General features: G+C 50.3%; 1 pseudogene; it reads right to left on the bottom strand.

Moving 5' to 3' along the window:
- Positions 1-8,086: 8,086 nt before the first annotated feature.
- Positions 8,087-11,033, bottom strand: LOC113019944 (uncharacterized; annotated as a pseudogene).
- Positions 11,034-11,401: the final 368 nt, after the last annotated feature.

Raw genomic sequence — 11,401 nt, forward strand, 5'->3', positions numbered from 1 at the left:
CACAATAAATAAAGGAGCATAGCGCGACAATTTCTGTTCAGCGCCAGACTTGCTTGTAACCTATATCACCAATTATGTTATGAAAATGACGTATTAACTACAACAGCAGACTGACCTTTGTGGAAATGCTTGGAGCAGACTAACCTGTGAGCTGGAGTGTTCTGGGACGTTATATTTGATCTTTGAATGGCTGCAATCCAGGCCATCCGTCGCCTCTTTGTTACTTCGGGAACAATTTCTCTTCAACAACGTAATCCGATAACAACCGATCTCTTTACCCGTCGGCTTCCCGTGGCTGTCATGCGACCGGCTATTGCAGTTAATAATACAACAGCTTCTTGACATTTTTGTGTTTCTTTTTATCGCTGTGTGACTGATTTCAATTGAAAGTCTGTGTGCGCTAGTACCTCTTGCCATGAGTTCCCAGAATCCTTTGCGGTTTTACCCCTGAATGACGTCACATTTTCAATCTCTATATAATATGCATGTTAAATTTTATATTTGGGGTGAAATATCAAGTCTTTTCAAGTAAACCGGTTCAAGTCCAATTCAAGTCCCATGTCATTGGTGTAAAAGTCCAAGTCAAGTCACAAGTCTTTGAACATTTTTTCAAGTCAAGTCTAAAGTCATAAAATTAATGACTCGAGTCTGACTCGAGTCCAAGTCATGTGACTCGAGTGCACACCTCTGCTGGTTCAGCCTGTGGACCAGTCGTAACACCGGTTGCGAAGCCGCGGTCAGCGCACCAGGTGTTACTAAAGTAAGTATGTGCCTCTTCCAACCCATCACTAGCCTTTGCCGCATTTTGGTCTAGCCAGCACACTACATGGGCACGTCGATTTATTAAGAATAATCAGTGTGTGTTTCCCTGATCGTGGCAGTCAGCTGATCAAAACTTGCTTACAAATTAAAATCTAACTCTCACAATAGAAATTATTATGTGACTTATTTCTAATTGTCAGGGGGCGACCGTAGCTCTGGGGGTTGGGAAGCGTATCTGTAACCGGGCTCTCTGTCCTGGTCGTTGTGTCCTTGGGCAAGACACTTTACCCTACCGCCTACTGGTGTTGGCCAGAAGGGCCGATGGCGCGATATGGCAGCCTCGCTTCTGTCAGTCTGCCCCAGGGCAGCTGTGGCTACAACTGTAGCTTGCCTCCACCAGTGTGTGAATGCGAGAGTGAATGAATAGTGGCATTGTAAAGCGCTTTGGGTGCCTTGAAAAGCGCTATATAAATCCAATCCATTAATTGATTCTTTTCTCCATGCTGTACTACTACTGCTGATCTTAGTGTTCTGCCACCATTACTCTGGGTAATAATTAAATAGATGTGTTCATGAGGTCATACATATAAATGTATTCATGCAGTTACACAGGCAAAAAGTCTCTAGTAATGCAAATTATTACTTTTTTTTAGAGAGTAAAAGCTTATGTTTAGGTTAGCGTAAGGGTCTCCACTAACCTAAACCTCAATTTATAGGCAATAAGGGACCTACAAGTTAATAAAAGAATCCAAGTTAAAATGAGTTAAAGTTCAACATTATTTGTGTGAACGTTAATGAACTGTTAAAGTCAAATTTACGTAAAAAAGTGGGTGGGGAAATGCCACTAACAAAACCAGCCGATCAAGCCGTTGTTTTGAACTTCTGGAAGTTCTCTGCAAGATCTTCACACCGGAGAACATGGACACTACAAAGGAAGGTAAGCCAAAAACTTTATGATCTGATGTGTGAACATGAACATTGGTGTTTGTCTGTGTAGATTCTCTGTCATCCAGATCATGGTAGTCTAAAGAGCTTGGAAAGAAGGTGACTGGAGTTTCTTTAAGATGTTTCACCTAACGCAGCGGTCCCCAACCTTTTTTGCGCCACGGACCGGTTTATGCCCGACAATATTTTCATGGACCAGCCTTTAAGGTGTCGCGGATAAAAACAACTAAATAAAACTAGTACCGGTACCGAAAAAAGAAAATTTATTCATAACACATGTGAAAAGACCCAAGAAAACAGAGTAAACGATAAAAACGATAACAAAATAACACTGAAAACCAATAAAAACCCTGAAAACTATACATTTCACACCTGAGCCTCAACTCTCGCGGCCCGATACCAAACGACTCACGGACCGGCACTGGTCCGAGGCCCGGGGGTTGGGGACCGCTGACCTAAAGGTAGGAAAGGAGGTCGGAGAACAGAAAATACTGTCATCCATTATGTATGTAGCAGGTTAAGATAGTAAGATGGCGCTGGAGTGACGTCAGCCTTTCCAAGTAACTCTGCAACACCGTACTTGTTTCTTAACTTTTAACTGTTTTAGACTAGTCTTTCAAACTTTTTTTTTTTTACCTTCCTTTAGTCACTTTACTTTCTACCTCTTAGATATACAGTAGTATGGATAACGCACTTTTTAAAACTTCTGGAACCAGCTCCTTCATCTACTCAAGAGCGGAGCTGCTGGCACTTAACACAAAGTAGTTCGATTCGTGAACGAATCGTTCAATACTCGAGAATCACTTTACTGACTTGTGAATCATGATTCACAAGCCCAACTGACTCACTGACTCATCCCTGTTGCTGTTAGCAAACTAATTCCATTAGTAGAAATATATCTAGCTTATAATTAAAATTGTGGGGGGGGGAACAACAGCCAGTTTCTTAACAAAAGCATTTCTGCTCTGAACTGGAAGAAAAAACCCTGAGTAGAAGCTCACATCAAGAAAATAGCTCCTCGGTTCACAGTAGCATCACTCTGCTAACATGCTAACAGCACATTTGAGCTACTCACCCCCTCCCTTCCTGTGCTGAATCGTAAGCGTAAGCGAATCACTGGCTGTATCCCAATTCAGGATCTGCAGCCTTAAAGTACGCATTTCAAGGCCGATTACGTCACAGCGGCGCGCCGAAGGCTGTCCCAATTCAAAGGCTGCTCGAAATGCGGCCCTGAAATGTGTCCTTCATTTCCCTGAATTTTAAGGCTGTGGCAGTGTAGTCTTCGTGGCCCAACATATCCCAGAATGCATAGTGCGGCGGTGGGTGTGGATAATTCTGCCGAAAAAAAACGGCGGACGAGGGGCGACCGAAGAGTAACTTAGTAAACTAAGTGCTGAATATTATGTCACTTATTTATGTGCAAATGTTTAATAACGCAGAACATTAAAACATTACTGTTGGCCACATGTCGGCAAAGTTATGTGACATTAGTTACGTTTGTACTAGCTTGGTTTTAAAGCCTTTACTTTAAAATATACGCCGTTCAATAGCTGAGCTTAATCCTACAGAGAATGATCAAAGCTCATGTAGAAAGAAACAAACAAATGAACAAAAGATTTTCTCCTTCATTTATGTTAAACAAAGCTGTATGACACGTTTCCAGCTGTTAGTATCATGGTTGATAGGCAACCTGGGCAGCGCAACGGAGGCTAGACCATCCCATTTCACAAGCCTCGCACTTCCGGCCTTAGCGGTCCTTAAGTACGCGGCCCTTGAGGATCGTTGAGGCTGCGTACTTTAAGGCTGCAGACCCTGAATTGGGATACAGCCACTCACTCACTCACTCACCCCCTCCCTCCTGGCGAACAGCTTCCTCTTCTTCTTGGTTGGCAACCAATGTTAAGGCGCATTACTGCTGCCTGCCTCACAGCTCAGTGGACATTTAGATGAGAAAATATATATTTGACACATTTAAGGAAAATACTAATAAAATACAAATAAACACAATAAATGTTTATTAAGCAATTTTGATAGGAACTTGCTTAATTTTAGAAATGTTTTTGCTCTTTTTTGCTCTATAAAATAGTTTTTTTTAAGAATCATTCATCTTAGCAGTAGTATTTACATGAAAAGAGAAACAAATTTGAGTGAAAATGTACATTTTTTGCACTCTCTGGTCAACTGACTCAGTGAATCAAATGACTCAAAAACCCCGATTCACTTTGGTGAGTGACTCATTAAAACTCGATTCAGTAAAAAGAATCAAATTTACCATCACTAATTGACACTAGCAGTAAATTAAGTGAATAACTCTGTAATTGGCTTATATTCTTCTGGTTTTCTCTTTCAGAAGTGTCAGGCTTGACACATTGAACAAGTAGTCCAGCAGCCAATCTCAAGTGTCAGACTCAGTACCTTTTCTCTCTTTTTTTGTATTTTATTTATTAGCTTACTTTGTTAAGTAGTTGTTAAATAGTGTCGGCTCTATTTCTGCAACACATTGTGCGTTCAGCATATCCACGTTTATGTACAAGCTTGGGAACCTCCAAGCCATACTACATATCAGTTGACTTTTCAAGAGAAAAAGAGCAAATACACACCTACAACAAACAAGCATTAAAATGAGACTTTCTTTACACAAAAAACACTACCAGTTACAGCAAGTTAGGGCCCCATGCTTAGTGTGTCACCTGGTGAGGTACACATGACTAATGCTGCATCACCATCAGTGGTAGCCATCTGAGAGAAATATTTATAAACAGACATGGTGAATTGTACCACTACATGCAGATCATGACCATTTATGATGATCAGAAGTGAAAACATAAGTACAAGTAGACGTATACAAACACTTGGGTAGGACTGCTTGGTATAAATGCACTGGGTACCTCAAACAGCAACGCCTTCCTAAACCTAACGCAAGCATCTAATGAAAGTAAAACTATGCACTGAATGAATCTAGATTCAAAATGTGGCATCAAAGTTCAGTCTCATGATTTATGCTCCCCCACCAGCTTGTTGATAGCCACATTTAAAGCTACTATAAGAAATATAATTTGTACTTTTGAACAGCAATCTAGATCTATTGTGGACTTCCGAGTACAAACTTTTCTGTGTTGATTTTTGCTGGACTGGTCTTTGATAATAATCATCTGAATTTACAGCAAACACGAAGTGTCTTCATAGACTGAATGAAGAACCTGTTGTGTGTAATGAGAGCTTTATTGTTGTGTGACATAAGCTCCACAGTGATTGTCTATCTCTGTAGAGATACTAACAGAACAAACTTAACATATGAATTGTTTGGTGTATTAACAGAAATGGGAAGAAAGAGCATTTTGTGTGTGTGCATGTCATTTACTGAAGTCGCATATGCCAGGGGCCTCTAACCAAATATTGATAGAAAGACTAATATTACTTGTGGTTCCTGGGAAATTTAAAAGTAAAACGGCAGGCAGAGCCTTCATCTTCCAGGCCCATCTTCCATGGAACCAACTCCCAGTTTGGATTCAAGAGACAGACTCTATCTCTATTTTTGAGATTAGGCTTAAAATATTTCTAAAGGTTATAGTTAGCTGGACCCTCCCTTAATTACACTGCAATAGGCTAGGAAGCTATGCTGCTTGAGGTGACTGTTGTTGTGATTTGGCACAAATAAAACTAAACTGAATTCAAAATTCAAAACATCATCCAGTGCCTAATGAGCTGACTTCAACAGCTATTCTTTGTATTGCAGGCTGCGGGGCAGGCACTGTATCCAATAACCAAACAGTTAGAGTTTGGTTTAGATGACTGGGAAAACATCTACGCCAAACAAAGTCAAATGCAGCAAGCTTGTAAAACAGAGACGTTATTAGAGGGTGCAAAGAGAAGTAACCAGCATTTAGACAGAAAATGTCTCTCATGATGTCAGCAGGTACTTTTGACTGATTCAGTCTTTTATTGTGTATTATTTACATGGATAGCATATGATTTATGATTAGCAGAATACCGTGTTTTAGCATCATCGATCAGCTGATAAAGCACTAGGTTACTTTTCACATACAGTATACAAGCACTCCTTTCCCATCAGCACTGCTTTGGTGGAGAAGACGTGTGACCAATGTGTAAAATTTTGATTTTATTCACAGCAGAACACAGGAAACATCTTGAATGTTTAAACTGAGAAAATCTGTTTATCCAGCACATCCCACAGATAACTGGGTTGAGTCAACACCTCAATCTCATTGCTGTGCTCCTCAAACCATTCCTGAAGCATTGTGTATTCTGACACCTTTCTATCAGAACCAGCATTATCTTTTTCACCAGCAGCTCGTCTGTTGGATCAGACCACACGGTGCCACTCAAGCCTCGGCCACTCATCACCCTGTCCCTGGTTTACCACTGTTCTTTCCTTGGACCACTTTTCATAGATACTGACCACCGCAGACCGGGAACACCGCACCAGAGGTACAGATTTAGAGATGATCTGACCATTCCAATTTGACCATAATTGAACAAACTCACTCAAATCCTCATGCTTGCCCATTTTTCCCCGCTTCTAACACATTGAGGATAAAATCTTCAGTTGCTCCGCAGTGTGAGATAGTATGACTCAGTTTGAACACTGTTTCTGTGTTCTGTTGTGAATAAACATGGTTTTATGAGAATCATAAATATCTTTACATTGTTTTATTTACATAATACACAGAGTGATGAAGCTATTCTGGCAGATCTTGCAGTGTTAGTGATTCATGAGTCAATCAATTGTCAATAAAGTCAATAAACTCAAAATGTACGGTTACGTTGTAACCTTGGTTCTCTTAGTGAGAGACTATCTCTCCACACCGTTACATATTCCATATGTACGGGGTACGACCCCCCTCTGGTCGTGGCGTGTGGATATTTCTTTAAGACACTCCGGCACGCCCGGCTACGCCCCACAGCTACGTATAAAACAGCTGTGCAGACGTGACACCGGTGATCGTTTGATCGGAACGCGTCTCCGAGTGGCCTCACGGTGGAGAGATAGTCTCTCACTAAGAGAACCAAGGTTACAACGTAACCGTACGTTCTCTAGCATATCGAGACTATCTCTCCACACCGTTACATATTCCATATGTACGGGGTAACTCTGTAAGACACCCCGCGAGGAGACAGTGCAACCGAACCGCCGAGAGTGAAGACCAAAGAACTATATACAAATACACATATGTACACACCACCCCGGTCAGGGCCAAGCCAGACGCGAAGGCCAAGCCGGGGGGTGGAGGTGCAGTCCGCAAGGTGCAAGACTGGCCTGAGCTGGTCCCGCGCAGGAACCGCAACAATCGGCCGCTCCCGGGCAGCCAGCAGGAGCTTGGCAGGCCGGGGCAAGGCTACTGCCGAAAGGCACCCAGCACCCGGTCCCCGAAGGACGGGCTGGAAGCCACTTTCAAGCGGTAGAACCGCGTGAAGGTGGAGGCCGAGGACCACGTCGCTGCCTCACAGACAGAGGAGAGGGAGGCGCCTCTCCACAAAGCCCAGGAAGTGGCCACAATACGCGTAGAGTGGGCCCGAACGCCCAAGGGGAAAGGGACACCGGCTGAGGCATAAGCCTGGCGGATGGCCTCCACGACCCAGCGGGACAACCGGGGCTTGGACAGGGGCCTGCCAAGCAACCCAGGATGGAACGAGACGAACACCTGGTCCGTGGAACAAAACGGCCGAGTACGAGCAATGTACAGCGCCAGTGCACGAATGGGGCACAGGGCCCGGAGACGCTGCGCCGCCTCCTGATCCAGACCGCCAGTGGGGGCTGACCGCAACTCAACCGACTGGGAGAGGTGAAAATCGGAGAGGGACTTCGGCAGGAAGGCGGGGTTAGGCCGAAGGACCACCCCTTGACCGTCCGGTAGCCATCTGCAACAGTCACGATGGACCGACAGGGCCTGCAGCTCGCCGATTCGTCTAGCAGACGTAATAGCGAGGAGAAAAGCGGTCTTGAGCGACAGCCACTTCAACCCCGCTTCGTGCAGAGGTTCGAAGGGAGGGTGCGCAAGGGCACCAAGGACCAGGTCCAGATCCCAAGGGGGGACCGCGGACCCTGGCGCACGAGCCGTGAGGCGACGGGCGCCTCTCAGGAATCGGGAAATCAAGACGGCATCGGCGTCACTAATGGCTGAGCGACCGAGGCGAACAGCCTTAATGGCAGCCACCAGGCCACGCAATGTGGCGGCAGCCCTGCCAGCCTCCAGCTGGGACTGCAGGAAGCTCAGGATGACGTCCACCGTCGCGCCATGGGGGTCCTGCCCGCGGGCCGCGCACCAGGCGGCGAACAGTCCCCAGCAGTAGCAGTAAGCAGCCCTGGTGGAAGGCGCCCGAGACTCCTGCATGGTGTCAATGACCGAGGCAGGGAGGCCTAAGGCGCCGAGCCCCTCCCTCTCAGGGGCCAGGCAGTCAGCCGCAGCCCTGCCGGGAAAGGATGGAACAGAGCCCCCTCGGCCTGCGACAGGAGGTCCCTCCGAATCGGGAGCGGCCAGGGCACGCCGTCCAGGAGGGGTAGAATGGCCGAAAACTAGGGCATGTGAGGCCATAGCGGGGCCACCAGAATGAGCCGCATCTCCTCGGTCTGAACTCGACAGAGGACCGAGTGAAGGAGGGAGAAGGGGGGGAAGGCGTACAGGAGGACCCGGGGCCAGGGGTGTGCCAGGGCATCCCAGCCCAGGGGGGGATCGTCGGCCTTCAGGGAAAAGAACAGGGGGCAGTGGGTCAAAGTTCTTGAGGCAAAGAGGTCGACCGCTGCCCTGCCACACCGGCGCCAAATCCCGACCACCACCTGCGGGTGGAGTCGCCACTTCCCAGGGCACGGGCCCCCCCTGGACAGCATGTCCGCTGCCGTGTTCAGGGGTCCAGGCACGTGGACCACCCAGAGGGAGAGAAACCTGGGGTGGGCCCACAACCACAGTCTGGTGGCCATGTTGCAGAGGGGAGGAGAGCCCAACCCACCCTGGCGGTTGATATAGGCAGCCGCCACGGTGCTGTCCGTCCGGACAATAACATGAAACCCCCGCAGCCGAGGCGAAAAAAGCTGAAGTGCCAGGAACGCGGCTCGCAACTCCAGGACATTGATGTGTTGGGACAACCATGGGCCCGACCAGTGGCCGCTGACCCCGCAACCCTCGTGGACCGCCCCCCAGCCGACTGGGGAGGCGTCTGAGAAGACCACGAGCCGGCGAGTCACAGGACCCATCGCCTGACCCTGTCGAAGATTGACAGGGTCCCTCCACCACCGCAGGGCCCGGGCCAGGCCCCGGGAAACCAGCACGGTGGACAGGTGTGACCGCTGCGGGCAGAGGCCGAGAGACAGCAGGCAACGCTGAACCGGTCTCATGTGCAGGAGAGCCAATGGGACCACCTGCACTGTAGCAGCCATCAGGCCCATGAGGCGGAGACACAGTCCCCAGCGCACCTGAGAGTGGAGGCTGAAGGAGGCCAGGCACGCCCTGAGGACCCTCCGGCGATCTGCCGTCAGGGAGACCAAGGCCTTGACGGAGTCCAGGGACATGCCCAGAAAGGTGGTGGTTTGGGACGGCTCCAACCTGGACTTCTTGAGATTCAGGCGGAGTCCCAGAGCCTGAATGTGCGAGACCAACAGGGCAACATGGCTGCGACACTGCTCTTCCGAGGAAGCACAGATAAGCCAGTCGTCCAAATAATTGAGAACCCTGACACCCCGCAGCCTCATAGGAGCAAGGGCGGCATCCATGCACCTGGTAAAGGTACGGGGCGCCAGGGAAATCCCAAAGGGGAGGACGCGGAACTCGAAGATCCGCCCCTCAAACCCAAACCTGAGGAACCGCCAGTGACCCTGCCAGATAGGGATCTGGAAGTAGGCGTCCTTCAGGTCGATGGTGGCAAACCAGTCCCCCGCAGCGATGGCCTGACGCACCCTGGGGACCGTGGGCATCTTGCACTTCAGGGGCCGGAGATAGCGATTGAGGCCCCTGAGGTCCAGAATGGGACGGAGACCCCCATCCCGCTTCGGGACCAAAAAGTAACGGGAGAAGAACCCCACCCGGCGGTCCCTGGCGTCCACCTCCCGTATGGTGCCATTCGATAGAAGGGACCCCAGTTCCTTCCTCCCAAGGGTCTGCCCCCAGGGCCGACCAGGCAACCCTACGCTGTTCTGTAGCCAGGGAGGCGGGCAGGACGGCCTGGCCCGGGGAAACGTCAGGAAGGAGGGGGGCGGCCAGAGGACGACTGGCCCTTGGCACCCCGGCCCCCTCTCCGAGCCTGAGCGCGGCTGCCGCACCTACGAAAGGCCTCCAGCTGGGTCCGGAGATCTTCAGGACCCCAAGTAGGAGCAGCAGGGGCAGGCGACACAGAAGCACGAGCCCGCCCCACCCTGACCGGACGCTTGCGTAAGCCCTGCGACATCTCCTGCGTAGCACGGCGAGTCTCCGTAGCCTGCTGGAGGAGCAGAGCCGCACCGGGGCCAAACATGGCCGCAGGGTCGTGAGCCTCATGAGGCAATCCTGGTCATCCGAACGGAGCCGGGACTGAGACAGCCAGAGATGGCGACGCGCCACCCAAAAAGCAGCCAAGGAAGAGCCCGTGGCAATAGCCTGATGTTTCATGAGTGAGGCTAGGAGAGAGGACGTGGACAGCAACTCACTCACGCCCTCCAGATTGCTCGAGGTAGCCTGCAATCGACGGGCCAAATGCCGCAGATGAAGCGATAATATGGCCGACGAATTAGACAGGCAGGCTTGGGTCGCCATAGACCTATGCAGCCAAGCCAAGAGGCCGTCCATGGTTTTCACATCCCTATTAGGGCACGCCGCCCGCCCCAGGAGGGAGCCCGAAGGGGCAACCAGGGGGGCCAGGGACGGATCAACCGGGTGAAGGGACCCACAGGCAATGCGCTCCCGGCCATGCATGGCCGAAAAGCGCTTACAGGCAAGGGACCAACGGTGCAGGGCCGCGGGGGCCTCAAACTGTGTGCACACCAGGTCCTGAAAATCAGGCAGCAGCGGCACCTGAGATAAGGAGCGCTGAGGCCGTGAAGCGTCATCAAACCGAGAAGGCGCCGAGACCGGCACCTCAGGGAGGGACAGCTCAAGCGCCCGGCACGCCCTCTCCAAAAGCTGAAAGAAACTCAACTGGCCAGACTCCGTGCCAGGGGAACCAGCAGGGGGCACCTCGGGAGACAGGGGGGAGGCATCGGAGGAGAGGACGGAGGCCTGGTCAACGTCCGCCTCCCCATAGTCCACATTCAATGGCACAGGCCCAGGGGCGGAGTCACAGGAGGGAAAGGCATGGGAGGGGCCCGCAGGTCGACAAACGAGGAAGGGGACCCGGCCCATGGAGCTGCGGGACCAGAGTCTACGTCAGCAGCAGCTATCTTCCGCACCTGCGCCTGAGAGGCCTGAGATGAGGGAGGTGCGGGTCGCTTGACAGAAAAATACCAAGCACGAGCGTCCCTAGTCCGTTCGGGCAGAATAAAACAATTCATGCACGAGGCAGGGGCTTCCCTAGCCAGCAAAGCATGCTCAGGACCCAGACACAGCACACAGTGCTCGTGCCCATCCTCCAAAGGCATAGGAATGCCACACTCAAGGCAAGTCGGGGAGGCGTGGCCCGCCACACAGCGTGGCTAGCAAGGGGCGGGGCCACACACCAACGGGGAAGTGCCGCCCTAGCCTGAAACCCAAACCCACTGTTAATTCCCGCA

Source organism: Astatotilapia calliptera, chromosome 4 (assembly GCF_900246225.1).
Source record: "Astatotilapia calliptera chromosome 4, fAstCal1.2, whole genome shotgun sequence".
NCBI lineage: Eukaryota > Metazoa > Chordata > Actinopteri > Cichliformes > Cichlidae > Astatotilapia > Astatotilapia calliptera.